The sequence below is a fragment of the Canis lupus genome, chromosome 2 (genome assembly GCF_048164855.1).
Source record: "Canis lupus baileyi chromosome 2, mCanLup2.hap1, whole genome shotgun sequence".
Classification (NCBI taxonomy): Eukaryota; Metazoa; Chordata; class Mammalia; order Carnivora; family Canidae; genus Canis; species Canis lupus.
Window position 1 is genome coordinate 9,590,092 of NC_132839.1, and position 16,691 is coordinate 9,606,782.

General features: G+C 39.6%; 2 long non-coding RNA genes across 3 annotated transcripts in view; both read left to right on the forward strand.

The window, feature by feature from the left end:
* Positions 1 to 2,670: 2,670 nt before the first annotated feature.
* Positions 2,671 to 3,730, forward strand: LOC140609837 (uncharacterized). Its single transcript, XR_012011565.1, has 2 exons — positions 2,671 to 3,124; positions 3,489 to 3,730. It is a non-coding gene; the product is annotated as an uncharacterized lncRNA (long non-coding RNA).
* A 264-nt stretch (positions 3,731 to 3,994) lies between these two features.
* The window catches only part of LOC140612240 (uncharacterized), a 54,416-nt gene continuing 41,719 nt past the window's right edge, over positions 3,995 to 16,691 (forward strand). For both annotated transcript variants that reach the window (XR_012013534.1, XR_012013535.1), the window contains exon 1: positions 3,995 to 4,126. This is a non-coding gene — a long non-coding RNA (uncharacterized lncRNA). The remainder of the gene's footprint in view (positions 4,127 to 16,691) is intronic.

A 16,691-nucleotide genomic window follows, 5' to 3' on the forward strand; every position in this document is an offset into this window, starting at 1 on the left:
AACTTAAACATCATACAGGTGTGAAGACTTATTGTCAATAAGTGGCACACACAGATGACCTGGGGTGTTTCTAACACAGCTCTAGGTGCTTTGGAAGCTACTAAAGAGAGAAATGTGGCTGCTGTCTTCAATGTTTGAATGGTCCAGAAAATTGAGAGCAGCATAAGATACTATCTAATCAAGACCTAAGGGGGCTGCTGCAAAAGAAGTGCCGTCAGAGTTTAGAGGAGAATGAAAGGGGGAAAGGGTTAATGTGCAGACTGATGACATTAGGAAGGAGGTAGGCATTGAGCTGCACCTTGAAGAAGGGAAATGGTGGAGTTGAGAGAACTGACGTTCAAAGAAGCTGAAAAGAATTTAAAATTCTAAGTTCAACCTTTTCCCCAAAATGTCCTTTACCTGCTATATTCACTGTCAAACTCCTTATTTTTAAGTTAACCTCTTTCTGAACCTTAGGAACTCTTCTCTGTTCTCGAATGGAAATGATCACTCTCTCCCTTAGTGGTTCCTATTCTTAAAAATATATATATTTGCATTATTGAAGGTATCTCTTTGTGTGGAAACACTGGGGTGATTAAGTATCGTTTCTGAAAGGAGACAGATCTAGGTTCTAGTCTCAGTTTTACTGCTGACTGGCTCTCTGACTTTAGGTGAATCATTTATACTTGACCGTTTGAACAAGGTCTCAGGTCTTTCATCTGTTAGCTGGAGATGGTAATATCAAGATTCTGGACAGTAAATAGGGAATAGTGTCTCAGTGCATCCTACATGTAGTGAACATTTCAAAAATGATGTCCATTGTTAATTTTTATGGATCTGTTGCCCTTGTTAGATAGTATGGTGCTCTCATCATGCTTTCCTTCACATACAAGCACGTAATATGGGGCCAGGCACATGGTAGGTACCTGATAAATATTTGAACCAAAATGAGCATTCGAGATAGAGACGGCATTTTAGGAAATGGCAGCAACAAAGACACAGAAATGGAAGTAGGGATCATCAGTGTGAACGGCAGTGGAGGAGGCAGTGGGAAGGAAGAGTCTATGAGAGATTCCTCTCATCTGATCAGAGGAAAGATTTATATAGGGGAATAAGTTATGCTGGATGGATTGTTAGGGCACAGGAAGAGGAGGACCAGGAGAAGGAGTTTGGATTTGATGTGATGGGCAACAGGGAGTCATAGTTTTTGTGAAGACGAGTGACATCACGAAAACAATGAGAAAATCGGTTAAGACTTTCATGATCCAATAGCAAATTATTTTAGATATTCCATTTAATATGACCATTTATGACTACAGTTTGCTGCCATCTTACTTGATTATAAGAGAGACAAATCAGTATTTTTCTCTTCTTCCTGAGTTTTTAAAGAAAAAATAAGCATTATTCTTTGTACTATAAATGGCCATGTGATAAGGACTCCTTTAAAGCAGTGAAAGTACTCCTTCCGAAGACATTGAAGTGTGTCTCAATGATAATGATTAATGACTTTAAAACACCCATAAATCTTTGAGGAATGAGCAAACTACTATTAGAACCATATGTTGCTCTCATTCTTCACATGGAACTTCTATGAAAGTCACCAGGAGTTCAGGGGAATGATGAAGACAAGCATATGGCACTAGATCTGAACTAAATTAATAACAGTATGAAAACACAGCTAAATTGTGATAATCCCCCTTGTTATCCAGCTTTTTTCTTTTCCAGACAGCCTCATGGTGTATAGTTAGCACCGAAAAGACACTTGTTAAATGGGGAGAACCGATGTGCGAGAAGAAGCCATGTGGCATATCTTTTGAAGCAAGCTGAAGAGGCAGTGATTTGGGGCTTCTTTGCTCAGGACCGCTATGGAGTCAGTCAGAGATCAAAAAGGAGCCTAAACCTGACTATGCTTTAGGCACTGCATCTGGCTCCATCCCACACTGTTGCCATAGTCACCCATCTCCTAGCAACAATGAACAGCATTTTCATGTCTCTTAAGTGACAAAGCATGTGAGTAAAACACATAAATGTAATTACAATAGGCTAATAATTGGAGAGGTTACCTCGTGGTTAAAGTTCACTGCGAAAATCCATACGAATCTTTGGTTTCATGATTTGATCTCTCCTGTGATGGGTTTTAATAAGAAAACACCTTGGCTCGAATTGAGGCAGCTCAACAGCGTGCTTTTGAATCTAATGACTGCAAATATCCCTATATAGACTGTGATAAAAGGGAACTTTGTTTTAAAAAGTGAAAAAGCACTTAGTTTGAATAACCTGACCGTCATTATCTAGAACTGAATAGAATGTCCTGGAGGTGGAAAAACCCTGGCCTTGGGGCTGGGAAGAAGGAATATTCCATCCTAACACACTCAGGCTCAAACAATCCATTAGCAGCCTTTGCCATGAGCAATGAGTCTCAATTGAGGTCACTAATCAGAAGCAGTAAAGACAAAATAGAGATAAAAGGGAAAGGCTACATGCGTCATGCTTGTCCTTGAGGCAAAGTTAAAAACAAACAGTGTGGCACTTCTTAGGGGATCTTTAGTTGTTTACTTCTAAATGTTTGTGTCATATTTCTAATAATCTCTATCTAAATATTCTGTCCAAAGAAATCCATTGAGATACCAGCCTCGTCTTTAAAAAAAATGTCATAGCCTTGAATCCTAATAAACCTCGCTGTTAGGCTGACCTACGTGCGTACAATGAAAATTTAGGAGAGTTTAGACTTCCCCAGAGAAGTTGCAAACAAAGAAGTCAACGCCCATTTTCATTTTAAAAAGGCATCTTGTGTATTATTGACAAGATCTATTGGCCACATCCCATGACCCACTTCCTCAGAAATAAGAATGTACATGTCATGGTATGAACACTGCTTTGCCTGATTTTTGTATCAGAGCCTGTGCATTTGGTAAATGTCAACCAAAGAGACCCCCTGTGGGAAGTAGATTCTGGAATGTCACCGAGAGATTGCACTGGAGGGGGAGTAGAGCAAGGGGACACTGCCTCCCAGATGGACACACAATCCCCACACCTCGGCGGGCCACGAGAACGTGTTTCCACGTTGCATGCAGAGCAAGCTTAGCTGTGCTAACTGCTTTGTGAAAGGAAAATCCTCCTGAAATTAAATAATCAAAGAAGATAGGTGAGTGCTGATTTTGTGAAATAAACAGTGATTGAGGAAAGAAGAAAACCCAGCAGGACTCAGCGTGAAGCAAATTAATTCATGTTGGAGATTTACTCTCCTGAAGAAATTAAATTGCCCACTTCCTAATCAGCACAGTTCTTGGCATGCTGTTTCCCTCTCTTTCTTCCTAAATTTGTTTCATGTTAGAGCTCCTTAATTTTTCACTCCATTATTTTTAAACTTAACAATTTGAAGCTCCGATTCTTTGTGTGGTTCTCTGAAGCTGGGCATTCAGTGGGTCCCTTTGCCATTTATTTGTTTCGGAAAAGGAAATGCCTTTCCAGTCATCTCATTTTGTTTATTCCATTTGCCTCTGTTCCAGAAGAGAATAGAAGGAGACACCAGGGCTACTGCGTCTCTTCTGCATTGTGCACCTGAATGGCTTGGGGGAGAAGCATGCTTCATCATACTAATTTGGAATTCCTGAAGGAAAACCATATCTCAGTGTTCATTCAGCGTATATAGCTGCTCAATGTAAATACAGATTGCTGGGTTCTTTCCCCATTCTTCTCATCCTGCAGCAAAAGAAAAAAAAAAGCACAAACTGTTGTTCTTCCAGTTAAATCTGCACACAGAGGAAGATGTCAACACACATTAAAACTGAAACCACATTTGAGAAGACACGCAGAACTTTGCAAATGCCACTGCTGTTTATAGAGCTCGGAGCTGGAGGGGATATCATATGTTTTTCAATCTGTTTTTTTTTTTTTTTTTTTTTTTTACTCTTCTGCTGTCTTAAAATAAACCATATAATTCTTGTTCTTGGCCTTAGAACGTGAGTTATGCCATCAGTCTGGTGTGATTCATTTGCTAAAATATTCCGGTGATGAAGGTCTCTCCCTCCCTGTAATAACTGTTGTGGTACTGCTGGTGCCTGTGGAAGTCATTGTGTCCCTTGGAGGGCTGACAAGCAGGAAAGGGCAGCTATGTGGCACAGGCACTGGAGGATAATCAAAGCTGGTGAGATTTCATTTGAATCCTGTCTTCCTTACAGGCACAGTTGGCTGGTGGGAAAACTTTGTTGGCACCACCTGCATACCAACTTTGATTTCAAACGGTGAGGCCAGATTTCTAAAAGCAAGGTATTGGAACATGACCGTGCCTTAGAGTGGAAGCCAATATTCTACTTTGGTCTCTAAGTTGTGTATGCGAAAGCAAGTTTTGGTGAGGACTAACACGTCCAAGTGGTCTTCTTCCGCCTGTCGTATCTGGATTTGACTATTTTGCAGAAAGGCCTATTTGTGCGATATTAATACCTTTGGAGGCATTAATTACAGCTTCTTGTAACCACCAGAAGACAAAAGTGCCACCCTGAATAGCTAAAGAGCTAGGTTCCTGCCAGATATTGAAATTCTTAAAGGCAAGGGTGACACTCTTTTTGTCTCTTCATGGAAATTGAATCTGTTGCTGCTACTGTGGCTTGAAGGTGTTTTCATATTGTAAAAGATCATCCTCCAGACAAGGGATGGCTAGGAGGAGGCATCACTCAAGGAATGAACGAGGGGTGGTGAAATAAAAAAAAAAAAAAAAAAACTAAGTCAGAAAAGACTTGGTCAGCATTACCAGAAAGGTTTTATATATTGGGAGGAATACCTAAATGTGTAAGACAGGAATTTGTGATCTTTTGCAGGGTTATCTAAAAAGGGAAAGATCTCTGATTTGAAATGGTGTCTGGCTTGAGTCACTTGATGCAGTTTCCCCCATAGACCTGCTAAATGTTGTTAGAGACCCAGAAGAACTTTCTACCAAAAGCTAAGATGTCAGAAAAGCTAATGTCAGAATCGCAGATATGTTTCTAACCAATAAGAAGAAGCTAGAGCTGGATGGAGAAAAAAATAGCAAGGTTACACACTGATCCCGGCCTCCACCCACCAGAAAGTAGTTCAGGTGCTCCTCTAATGTGGGGAATTCTGTTTTTTTTTTAATTTTTTTTAATTTTTTTTTATTTTTATGACTCTAATGCTCGTCCCTTTTTCACATTTCCATCCAGAAAGAGACAGAGGAACTAGCAGCACCCATTGAATCTGCTGATGAGGACAAGTGGAACATGGAACAAAAAGCTTTGGCAGAAAAAAAAAAAAAACTTTGGCAGCAATCCATGCTGGATGCTGGTATTTTTATAAACTTTATTAAATCAGAACCAGGCAGGAGAGGAGGTAGAGAATTTTACTTTGGTAGAGGAGCTCTGCTTTACAAAAATACCTCTGAGGCACTAGGATTGAGCTAACCCCATGCACATCAAAACGCTTCCCCACTGTGGATCTGAGAAGGAATGCAATCAGCATCTATGGTCTCCTTGAGGCAACAACCCTGGGCGATGTCTCCTTGTTTAATGAGGAGGAGTGTGGAGAGAGAGAAAGTTTTACTGCTTAGAGGAGAATTCCTGGGTCATGACTGATGCCAGTATGCACACGTTCAGCTTTAGTAAGTACCACCAACCGATTTCCCCATGTAGCTGTACTCCCACCAGGAGTGTATGAGAGTAGCACTTGCTCTATATTCTTGTTGACTTTTGGTATTTTCTGTCTTTTGCATGTTAACCATTCTGTAGGATGGGTAGTGGTATCTCCTTGTAGTCTTAATTTGTTTTTCCTCGGTGATTAATGAAGTGGAGCATATCTGGTGAATTAATAGGACAATTTCTGAGACCATGGAGCCAGCTAACAGCCTAGTTCACCCAGAGGTAATTTCAAAATATTTAACCACCAGTAAGACAAAACATTGGCCAATCAGAGTGAACACTGGCTTAGAGTGATGTTGTATGGTCTTGTATGCACTGGTTGTGCCATATGCTAGCTCCCAGTTGATGGATTTGTGCCAGGGTTGAGGGGTCCAAGAAGGACGGCTGGGGAGGCAGGAGAAAGTGCTCAGGGTCATAGGGCAGCAGCTATATGGAACCCATGAAGATCGTTTCAATATTTAATCAATTGCACGACCATAATGGCACGTACTAGCTAAATATCAGCCATAGGTAATATATTTATATTATACCCATGTTACATATAAATATAAAATAGATGATATAAAACCATATTTTATAGGGGATGGCATGTTTTTCACAGAGACGGTTTTGCTCCAGGTCACACAACTAGTACATGCCTAAGTGCCAATCGTTTCTTTGGGCTTAGAGATGTTGCAGATCTAATGTATATTTCAAGTCCATGTCACATGTTATGTATCTGGGTTTCCATGTTTTCATGTTACGTCAACATCCCCCAATAATCAAATGAAATTTTGCCTTCTATTCCATCAGTTTTCTTTTGTGAACAGCATCTTCTGGAATCCAGGGCAGGGATTGGATATCCTGGAGTCCACCAGTCATATTCTACCAAGTAGTCTCAAAACTTTATCACAGTCCTCAACAGATTACTTGACTCCCCAAGTCCCTGCCCATGGGAGGCAACTGTGAGAAAATAAGTACAGATCCCACGTCCTCATCCATAAATCCTGGAACTACATGTGTTTTTAGAATTAAAAAATTTTTTTAATTAAAAAATTAATTCTGAAAAACCTCTCATGGGATTTGTGCAACATCTTAAATTCAAATGCTTAATATTTCCACAATAAAATGTATGAATATTCATACTAAGTGAGATCAATTAAATTTATAAATAGCCTCATGTCAGTTCCAGCTAAGCTCAGTTGCCAAATGAGTTTTGATGCCAAATAATAAACATATCTTTAAGGTTTCAGAATTTTTCGAATTTCATCATTGAGATAAGGGCTTTTGGAACGCTGATGGCCTGAGCCCATTTTCCCAAAAGTCAGTCATGTTCTATCCAGTAGACTAGGTAAATCAATGCCTTTGCAGTTGGTTTAATTCAATGGCAGATGCAAGTTTTGTGCAGCCTGCAACTTCATTTGCTGAGAAAAGAAAAAGAATATGAAATTACAAATAGAAAATTAGGCATGAACATGAATATTTATTTAGAATGATAAATCACAATGAATTAAATATTTTTTTAAAAACCAGAGAACAAATATCACAAAGACATTTTTAGGTTTATGGTTTTTGCTTCTACTTGGATGGATACTTTTTTCTTAATACATTTAAATTTTGGTATGAACAGTAATTCTGAAAAAAATAATAAAAGGAGTCTGAAATTATGGAATGCACAAGAGCAAGCCGAATGTATGCTAGATTTAGTGCTATGTTGTAATGGGCCACATAATTTTGTAATCAAATTACTCATAGAATATACATTAAATAAATAAAGGTAGGTGCTTGGTCATAGAAACATTTTGCATCTTCAGGGCATTTTGTTGCCTTCATAGCATTTTTGCATGCCATTTCGTCTGGAACCTCTGGTCTTATCAGGACAATGAATTATAAATACTAATATGTGATCTAATACATCAAAATTAATAAAATGTGACTTTACATATAGCTATATTTATATTTTGAAGTATTGCTTCAGGTTTGTCCATTACAAAGTCAGAAATTCTGATAAGTTCTTTTTTGGACCATTCTATAAAAATGTGCATTTATAATAGTATAGGCTGTATTATTGATTATTTTTTCTGAGAAGAGAAAATTTCAGTTTTCATCAGTCATTGATGAGAATTGCTTCTTATTGCAGTTCTACATGTCTGATGATGAGAAGAATTTTCTGTAGGCTAGTTTCTGGGTCTGGATTTTCAAACTTCACTTCTCAACAACTTATCTACTTAAATGACAATAAAACCTTTGTCCCTGTACCTTCCTGGAGATGAATCATCATTTAGTCATTCCTGGAAGCCATTCCTGCGTCAGAATGACTAGCAATGCCCAAACCTATGTACAGAAGTCATTGGGGGCCAGGCTAAACCCATGTTAAGTGATTTTGCACCTCAAATTTCCTTTAGCTGGATCTCACTATGCTCATGGCTACTCCAGTGCCACCAAACACCCAGGACATGTGATGGAGAGGAAGTTGGAGTGGAAAGGGACAACAGTATTAATTGGTTGTGGTTAAAATTATTTTGCAAAATTTCAAATACAAGGCTTTACTGAAACCTGTCAGGGTCACGATGGTACCCACAAAAATGAAGGGCTCTGAAGATCGAAGTTTCATTAGCTTTACAAATATCTTCCCATCTTTCTCCTAAGGAATAGCTTAGACTGCTAGGCTGGAGGGGTTCACGTATGCGTAACGAAACATCCTAGTTGTTTCTTCTCCTTCTTCTTCTCCTTCTTCTCCTTCTTCTCCTTCTTCTCCTTCTCCTTCTCCTTCTCCTTCTCCTTCTCCTTCTCCTTCTCCTTCTCCTTCTCCTTCTCCTTCTCCTCCTTCTTCTTCTTCTCCTTCTTCTTCTTCTTCTTCTTCTTCTTCTTCTTCTTCTTCTTCTTCTTCTTCTTCTTCTTCTTCTTCCTTTTTAGGTCATGAGAAATATGAACAGCTGGAGTTGAACAAATCCTTTCACAGCTATTCAGAGTTGAAATGAGTTAAATGGGTCTACCCAAAGCTTAATGCCAAACACTACACAAAGCTCTTCTGTGGGATACTGCGAAGCATTATTATTTCACTAAGAGAATGGTGCAGAGGACTTTGGGAAGTTTTTATACAATCTGTACCTTCACTCTGATTACAGTGTTCCTGTGGCAGCTACTGCCTCAGGAGAGGGGCAGTACCCACAAAGCCACTGCTTGTCCTGCCATCTCTGTCTCTGTCCACATATTACTGTATCGCACAGCAATCCTTGTAGAAAAGAAGCTAAAATGTGAGGGTACTAATGCTACAGTCCTTTTCCTTTCTGATTCTTTCAAATAGGCTTCCTGACAACAGTGCTGAAATAATTCTGTTAAAACTTCTCATTCTTTCTGTTACCAGAAGAGCTGCCTCTGTGGTTGGATCACGTGGCAAAGGCAGGTTTAGAAATACTTTACATATCATTTACATACAGCTCTTCAAAGATCAGGAAGGTGGTAGGGGAATCAGTGTCTTCCCTTGTAGACCTTGTACCTAAATCCCGCACTTTAAACCATAAAATGATGGTCCAAATACTCACTGGAAACTTGGTAAATATATCATGATTTTCAAAAAGTCTTGCATATATTAAAGTCTTTCCCTAATAAGATCCAATTACAGAAGAAGCATTTATCAGGTTATGGTTGAGAGGTCGATAAAGAAGCACAACCTCTAAAGATTTATATTTAGGTTGAGTAATAGACAACTGAAGTGTAGTTGCATAATATTCCACAATCACAGATTTAAGAAAGTTCTAAATTATGATATCAAGTTATCAAAATTATTTTGTATATAATTATACATTTAAAATAATTAACATCAATTATTAATTTATAAATCAAGAAATTAAGAAAAAGTACTTTTAGATACTTATGCAACACGTTCTGTTTTTACAGATCAAGAAGCCATGCTTAGAGCTATTTGGGCACTGCTTAATGAACCGATGGGTTCATTCAGCAAACTTTAAAGTTAGCAAGTTTTTTTTTTTAAGATTTATTTATTTTTTAATTCTGAGAGACACAGAGAGACGCAGAGACACAGGCAGAGGGAGAAGCAGGTTCCCTGTGGGGAGCCCGATGCAGGACTTGATCCCAGGTCCTCAGGATCACGACCTGAGCTGAAGGCAGATGCTCAACCACTGAGGCACCCAGATACCCCAAGGTCAGCAAGTTTTAAGCCAGTTGTCTCTTGTCCATTATAATTATTGAGGAAAATACATTAGTTTTATTCTGTGGCAAAGCCAAGTATGGAGTGTTTGCTCTCAAGCCTGTATTAGTGGAACAGAAAGAGAAGAGTAAACCAGAGCTCTGCATCCTGTGAGCTTTATCTACAGTCAATATGCAAAGCGTTTATTGACACACTCTGATCTTTAGAGGGAGAAGTCGGCTCCAGCCTCCATTCTTTCCTCCTTCGCTACCTCCTAACCACAGAGTTGGAATTGCAATTTCTGAGAATGGGGTGTGGAAGAGAAGTTAAACCTTCTCTCTTCTGCAGGTCCCTTTTTCATCTGTGTCTCTTGAGTGATCCCTTTTTGGGGCCTTTTTTCTCTGCTCCTTCCCATGAGGTGCAGCGAGGTGATTCTGTACTGCTTCACCTTGGGACCTTCCCTTCCCAGCACTGGGAGTCCACTCATTGAGTGACTTGTAGAACCAAGGTAGAAGTGGCTTGGAGCATGCTGTGTACCAGGAGGGTCAAAAAGAGGCTTCAATGCTCTGGGCTTGCTGAGATGTGAGATCACCCAGAGGCTTGACACTGTAGTCTTAGCTGATAATTCAGAATTCATTTTCCTTAAGTGTCTTCCATGCACGTGCTTCTGGGGCACCCATGGTGCCAGGATTTGGGGTTTGGAGATCCTGGCCACACGTCTCTTCACTAGCACCACAGCTAATCTGGGGTGGGCATATTATTTTGGCTTTGGCAGCCCAACCTCTCCTTTCTCCTCTTTTTGTGACCAACAGCCACTTTGGTGACCAACATTCTCAGGGTCTCTTCTTGAGTCAATAATACCAACTTTTAGATAAGAATCTGGGAACTTAGGAACTCTGAGTTATAAATGGTAAGGCAATATCCTGTTGAGAGGTTTTTGTAACAGGTCATGGCTTAACACTCCTGATTTTTCTTGAAATTTATGTGTAGTGCACAAAATAACAAATTTCAAGATTTTAAGCATCTGCAACTATGGTGTAGGAGTTTTGGAAGCCTCATCTCACTTCATAGGAGCCTCCTCAACCATGGATCGGGCTGCAGAGTGTAACACTAGGCTGCTGCTGCTGGTATAAATTATTCTGTTGCTCAGGGCTCAGGGCAACATTTTATGTAGGAGAGAATTTCATAAATGCTGTATGAAGCATGAAGGACAATGGAAAATCTACCTCCTACCTTCATCAGACATGCCATGCTGGCTATAAGCAATGTTATTGAGTAAATATCTCACCACTTACCAGTGCCTTTGTAATAAAAACACTTTGTAGCAAGCTGGAAACAAATAATTTACCTTCCTCCCTGTGGTTATTTGGTACCAGTCTGCAGAGATACAGTCATAGTGTGGAAGTGTGGAAATTACTTGTAGTCCTCAATACATTGTGGTCCTATTCTTGGGGTCCACCAGAACTTGTCTGGTTTTGCAGGATACCTAGCCTGTATTGGAATTCTTTGTTCTCGATGTAAAACAATCTTGCCACTTCCAAGCAGCTCTGCAATATTAGTTGCTGAGATAAGAATGACTCCATTTGGAATATTCCGTAAAGTGTTGCAGTCTGTCTGAAATCATGACTTAAATTTCTGGCAAAATGTGAGGGCAGCCTGGCCATAACATCTGTTACTCCTCTGATGGCCAGGATTGATTCAACCAGTTTTAGTTTGGGTGACTCTTCCTGGATTTACCCAATCTAGAATTACCTCAAGGTGTGGGTTTCATGGAGAACAATGAAAATGAAGTAATTTCCCCTATATCATGGCTCCTTGAAGGTAGACCTTTGTGTGGAGAACATGAAGAACATGAACCCAGATGTGGGAAATTTCTCTATCTGTTGTTGACTTAATTGGCTGTATCCCTTCTCTACATTGCCTCGGCAGGGTTGAGTAATGTGGTCTTATAGGCTCTGTACCTACTTGCAGAAGCTCGTCAGTCAAGTCCATGTAGTCGTCAGCTCCCAGGTAAAGTCCCCCACCAGACATACCAGAGTCCTATTTACCGCCATTGCAGCAGGTCTATGGTCCTTCACCGTGGGCACTCCACTGACTGATGGTGCTATGCAGCAAGTGCCTGTGAGGCAGGCCCTCACAGAACCTGGGCTTAGGGGAACAAGAATGGTTTGGGAAAAGAATCACCTCACAGGGAATCTTTTAACTGAGTCTTAGAGTAAGTTCACTGATTGATTTGTTGATTTGTACATTTATTCACCAAATAAATATTTCTCATGTGTCACCATGCTTTAGTGTATCTAGAAGTATTATGTATGAACACTCACCCTTTTGTGGCTTCATTCTGAATTGAGAGCCCAAGTTTTCTATAACAGTGTCCATGATTAAAATGTATAAGCCATCTCTAAAACACTCATGGGTTTAAATTTGGACTTAAGCATGAAGGATTAGCCTTTCAGCTATGCTCACACTCTCCGAGCTTTGATTTTATGCCTCCAACTAACATATGGATGGTCATGAATATCAACTCCACATTCTCATTACTTGCCTGGGAATGAATCAGTGTGTGTGGGGAGAGGCCTTTAAAAATTATGATGATGACAGGTGAGGGAGAAAAGTTGAATGATCAAGTTTGTATTTAACACATTTGAAAAGACTTGGAAATCACTAGGGAATATTTCTGCTCTCAGCTCTACTTCTAGGTAAGTACAAGATGTGTCTTGGGTATGGGTGAGGTAATTGCTCTAGAAGATCAGGGCATTGCTCTGTGCATTGTAGCATTCAGAGCTATGATATGCTTCAGTAAGCTGAAATTGTAAAGAAAATTGTTAAAGGGAACCAAACGCTTGGCCCCTGGAATCAGATAATCACATTGGTATGAAGGATGGATAAACTAAAAAAAAAGAGAAGAATTAGAATGATTTTGAACTATTACTTGCTGGATGCAACATTCCCCAGCTATTTCAGCTTGCTTCTAGCCCCCTCCGTATGCCCTTGCTCCGTCATGAATTCTAGTCTCTCAATCTGCCTGAAAAAGGGTAGAACATGATGTGTATCTAAGTACAGCACGAGGTACTAATAACAGCTTTCAACTAGACGTTTGTTTTGCTGTACATCTTTTGGTGGCGGAGGCTTAGAAGTTTTAAAGCACCAGGCAAATGTGACTAACTAATATGTGTAAACATGTGAAATTTCTTGAGACTTTGGCAAGGCACCATAACTGCTGTAGATCTCCTGCCCCATGTGTGAATGAATTTAATGAATGAGAGGAGGCTTAAACTAAAGTGCCACCAGGGACCTAGCATTTGATTGAATCTGGCTTAAAATAAGAATAGGGGATGGTGGGGAGTGTGGTAAACCAGAAATATGCATTTTAAACTACCCATTTGGATTCAACAGATACGTGATTAGGTTGCCAAATTGCTATAAAAGTTTCTAAAAGCTGAAGCTCAAATTCTGTAGTTTTTGCCAACCAATACCACCAGTTCATGGGCTGACAACTAGCCTGTTGGTGAAACTAATTGCTAAGAATATTGAAATTTGGAAGTTTTTTTTTTTTTAAAGATTTTTATTTTTTATTCATGAGAGACAGAGAGAGAGAGGCAGAGACACAGGCAGAGGGAGAAGCAGGCTCCATGCAGGGAGCCCGACATGGGACTCAATCCTGGGACCCCAGGATCACGCCCTGGGCTGAAGGCAGGTGCTAAACCACTGAGCTACCCAGGCATCCCTGGAAGGTTTTTTTTCTTTTAAAGATTTTATTTATTTATTTATTTATTTATTTATTTATTTATTTATTTGAGAGAGAGAGAGAGAGAGAGAATGAGAGCACAAGTGGAATTAGGGGGCTGGGGAGAAAGCACAGAGGAAGAGGGACAAGCAGGCTCCCTGCTCAACAGGAAGTCTGGACATGAGGCTCTGTTTCAGGATCCCTGAACCAAAGGCAGACACTTGACAAACTGAGCCACCCAGGTACTCCTGAAATGTAGAAATTTTAAAAATATGTACAGACCAGATGGACTCTAAATTCGGGCAAAATTTGAGCTGCAGTCTCCAGTTGTGACCTCTGAGTTAGGTAATGACTGGGGAACTTGTACTTTCTTATGCTCCTTACTTTGGTCTGTCTTTCCTGCACTGTGAAAACCTGGCCGAAGTCTTCATGCTAAATCTCCCTTATGGCCTGTATTCAACACCTCATGCCACTCCAGACTAATCTTGTATTTTTTAAATAATTCATTTAACTTTTTCCATCTTGTAAAATCTGAAAATACAGTGACATAATTTCCTAACTTACTGGCATTTATTTATTTAAGCACTCATATATAAACATTCTTCTAGGAAATCTCTTCAAATGGAATCTCCATAACTCTTAAAATCCAATACGGTGGGTAGAACTGTACTTTTACTGTATAATTTTAGGTCATTGTTTTAATATAATCTAGCCATGTCCTAAGGGGCTGATACATAGGGCTGGTTATCAGTCAGTTTTCAAGAAAATGGTCTCAGATTACTTCTGAGGTAAAGATTCTGGATTTTTGTCTTGGAGGCAGTAAGGAGCCATTGCAAGGTTTTAAGCAAGACCATTAGAGAATCAGATTTATTTTGTAGAAAAGGTCATTATGGCAGCCATTTGGGCCATGGACTTTTGAGGGGTGGGGAGATAAGAAACCAGGTACCGTAAGAAATAAAACATTGATAGTTTGATGGAAGTATAAATGTATACAGTGTATACAGTCTAAGAATAATAGGTAAAAGAAAAGAATTTTAAGATTTCACTTAAAACACTTGAAATCTAGCAATAATACAGTTGTGTTCACTGTATTTAGCTTATGAAATCAAATCAGAAAATTTGCTTGTCCCAATTCGCTTTCAGGGTTTAAGAGATGGAGGCATCTACATGAGGAGTTAAACAGATTTTTATAAAGTACAGGCTAAGTCTAGAGTGGCATTAGAATCTTGGACACTGTTGCAATAAAGTAGGCAAAATAAGGTGCTGGCAGTGGAGATGGAGGGGAGAGAATGGGGTTGACAGTTCAAGTACCATTAAAGAGATAGAATCAATAGGATTCAGGTTTTAATTGGATGTGAGGGTTGAAGGAGAGGGAATGTCAAGCATACATTCTGGCATGGGCAACTACGTGTATAATATTGCCCATTAGGAAGATAAGGACTGGAGGTGGAGGAACAGATATGGGGAGGGGCTGGAGAAGATGAAGTATTAATTTGGGATACGTTAAACTAGAGGTAACTGTTGGACGCTGAAGTAAGAATGTCCTGGGGCAGTAAGATATACAGCTTTAGAACTCAGAAAAGAAATTTGAACTGGAAGATTATTCTAGGAGTCATTAGCTTCTGATGATGGTCACCGCCATAAATTTGGATGAGATCACTTATTTTATGAGTAAATGTTGCGTGAGAAAAGCAGAAGGCTAAAGATGCAACCCTGAGGAACATAAATAATACTCTTGTTCAGGAAGGCTGTGCACTATGGTAGCTCTTTGGAGCCTAGATTCCCCCCTACTAGCTTGGGTGAGTTACATAACTTCTCTCTCTTGGTTTCTCATCTATAAAATGAGGGTAAATATTATCTACCCTTAGGATAGTTAAAATGATTATAGGGATAATTAGAAATAATGTAATGTTCCTATGTTAGTGCCAAGGCTATCTATCATCATTATCTTCTAAATGATTGTCATCACTACTAATCGAGATCTTTAGAACTGGGTGGCGAGATAGACCAAAGAGCCTGTGAGTGAAGACAAAGATCCTGACTAGAGGAGACTCTTGAGTTTTGGTGTTTGAACCCTGGAGTATCCATTTTGGGCACTCAAAACTTCTTCTTCCACTAATTACTATTTTCCGACCAGTTTAGGATAGTTAAAGTGACAGGATTTATATATATATTTGCAAGGATTTTATTTTCTTTTATTTTGTATATTTCTTTTTGGAGTTCAATTAGCCAGCATATAGCATATCACCCAGTGCTCATCCCGTCAAGTGCCCCCCTCAGTGCCCGTCACACAGTCACCCCAACCCCCGCCCACCTCCCCTTCCACTACCCCTTGTTTGTTTCCCAGAGTTAGGAGTCTCTCATGTTCTGTCTCATTCCCTGACATTTCCCACTCATTTCCCCTCCTTTCTCCTTTATTCCCTTTCTCTATTTTTTTGTTTTTATTTTTTTATTATTTTATTTTATTTTTTTAATTTATTTTTTATTGGTGTTCAATTTGCCAATATATAAAATATCACCCAGTGCTCATCCCATTAAGTGCCCACCTCAGTGCCCGCCACCCAGTCACCCCCACTCCCCGCCCACCTCCCCTTCCACCACCCCTAGTTCGTTTCCCAGAGTTAGGAGTCTTTCATGTTCTGTCTCCCTTTCTGATATTTCCCACTCATTTTTCTCCTATCCCCTTTATTCCCTTTCATTATTTTTTATACTCCCCAAATGAATGGGACCATATAATGTTTGTCCTTCTCCAATTGACTTATTTCACTCAGCATCATACCCTCCAGTTGACAGGAAATATATTATCACACTTTCATCTACATAGTTTCCAAGAAAGACAAAAAATTTCCTGGAGATCATCACAGGACAAGTATTATTTATCGAGGACAGAAAAGCATTCTCTCTACATAGGATACAAAAGAACGTACAGGGTAGAGAACTTGTTTAACTTCTTTTTCTTGGCAAGTTGGGGACAGCCCCCCAATCAATATTCTCCTTTCTTCTGATATTTATCATATCAATGAATAAATATTCATTCATTATTCTCCTAGACATACAAGCGAGAAACCTTAGAGTCATCCTTAGAGTATGGGCAGTAAAGAGAAATAATCTAACAAATTTAAGAACAGCCTCCCGAACAAAACCATGGCATGGTTCTTGGTCAGGATCCTTGTGAACCTTGTGAATTTATAGCTGAATACATAAGCTA